Below are 1,994 nucleotides of genomic sequence, written 5' to 3'. Positions count from 1 at the left end.
CATCTCAAAAAAAAAAAAGTTATTAAAAAGTAAAAAGAATAGGAAAATGAAAATAGTACAAAAATATGACAAAGAGGGTTAAAATTTAGGTGAATTCCCTTATTAAGCAAAATTATCTAGGTAAACTAGCCTTATGTGTATTATCCTTGAGTCTAAGTAGGGAAAGGGGAAGAGAGGGAGAAACAAGGGCAACAGGAGAGGGGTGTGAACTATGTGGTGTGTGAGTAGGAGGGGGTGTGAGCTGTGTGGTGTGTGAGGGGGAGAGACATGTGAGCTGTGTGGTGTGTGAGCAGGAGAGGGGTATGAGCTGTGTAGTGTGTTAGAGAGGGGTGTGAGCTGTGTGGTGTGTGAGTGGGAGAGGGGTGTGAGCTGTGTGGTGTGTTAGAGAGGGGTGTGAGCTGTGTGGTGTGTGAGGAGAGGGGGGTGAGCTGTGTGGTGTGTGAGCGGGAGAGGGGGGTGAGCTGTGTGGTGTGTGAGTGGGAGAGGGTGTGAGCTGTGTGGTGTGGGAGGGGGAGAGGGGTGTGAGCTGTGTGGTGTGTGAGCAGGAGGGGGTGTGAGCTGTGTAGTGTGTGAGGGGGAGAGGGGTATGAGCTGTGTGGTGTGTGAACGGGAGAGGGGTTTGAGCTGTGTGGGGGAAGAGGGGTGTGAGCGGTGTGGTGTGTGAGGGGGAGAAGGGTGTGAGCTGTGTGGTGTGTGAGGAGGAGAGGCGTGTGAGCTGTGTGGTGTGTGAGGAGGAGAGGGGTGTGAGCTGTGTGGTGTGTGAGCAGGAGAGGGGTGTGAGCTGTGTGATGTTGAGCAGGAGAGAGGTGTGAGCTGCGTGGTGTGTGAGGGGGAGAGGGGTGTGAGCTGTGTGGTGTGTGAGGAGGAGAGGGGTGTGAGCTGTGTGGTGTGTGACCGGGAGAGGGGTTTGAGCTGTGTGGTGTGTGGGGGGAAAGGGGTGTGAGCTGTGTGGTGTGTGAGGAGAAGGGTGTGAGCTGTGTGATGTGTGAGCAGGAGAGGGGTGTGAGCTATGTGGTGTGTAAGGGGGAGAGGGGTGTGAGCTGTGTGGTGTGTGAACAGAAGGGTGTGAGTTGTGTGGTGTGTGAGGGGGAGAGGGGTGTGAGCTGTGTGGTGTGTGAGGGAGAAAGGGGTGTGAGCTGTATGGTATGTGAGTGGGAGAGGGGTGTGGGCTATGTAGTGTGTGAGGGGGAGAGGGGTGTGAGCTGTGTGGTGTGTGAGGGGGAGAGGCGTGTGAGCTGTGTGATGTGTGAGCGGGAGAAGGGTGTGAGCTGTGTGGTGTGTGAGGGGGAGAGGGGTGTGAGCTGTGTGGTGTGTGAGCAGGAGAGGGGTGTGGGCTGTGTAGTGTGTGAGGGGGAGAGGAGTGTGAGCTGTGTGGTGTGTAGGGGGAGAGGGGTGTGATCCGTGTGGTGTGTGAGGAGAGGGTTGTGAGCTGTGTGTTCTGTGACGGGGAGAGGTGTGTGAGCTGTGTGGTGTGTGAGCGGAAGAGGGGTGTGAGCTGTGTGGTGTGTGAGAAGGAGAGGGGTGTGAGCTGTGTGGTGTGTGAGGGGGAGAGACGTGTGAGCTGTGTGGTGTGTGAGGGGTGTGAACTGTGCGGTGTATGAGCAGGAGAGGGGTGTGAGCTGTGTGGTGTGTGAGGAGGAGAGGGTTGTGAGCTGTGTGGTGTGTGAGGAGGAGAGGGGTGTGAGCTGTGTGGTGTGTGAGGGGTGAGCTGTGTGTTATGTGAGGAGAGGGTTGTGAGCTGTGTGGTGTGTGAGGAGGAGAGGTGTGTGAGCTGTGTGGTATGTGAGGAGAGGGGTGTGAGTATGGTGTGTGAGGAGAGGGGTGCGAGCTGTGTGGTGTGTGAGGAGAGGGGTGCGAGCTGTGTGGTGTGTGAGGAGGAGAGGTGTGTGAGCTGTGTGGTGTCTGAGGAGAGGGGTGTGAGCTGTGTGGTGTGTGAGGGGGAGAGACATGTGAGCTGTGTGGTGTGTGAGGAGAGGGTTGTGAGCTGTGTGGTG

This window comes from Macaca mulatta, chromosome 1 (assembly GCF_049350105.2).
Source record: "Macaca mulatta isolate MMU2019108-1 chromosome 1, T2T-MMU8v2.0, whole genome shotgun sequence".
Taxonomy (NCBI): Eukaryota; Metazoa; Chordata; class Mammalia; order Primates; family Cercopithecidae; genus Macaca; species Macaca mulatta.
The sequence above is the reverse complement of the archived record's forward strand: the minus strand, read 5'-3'. Positions refer to the sequence as shown.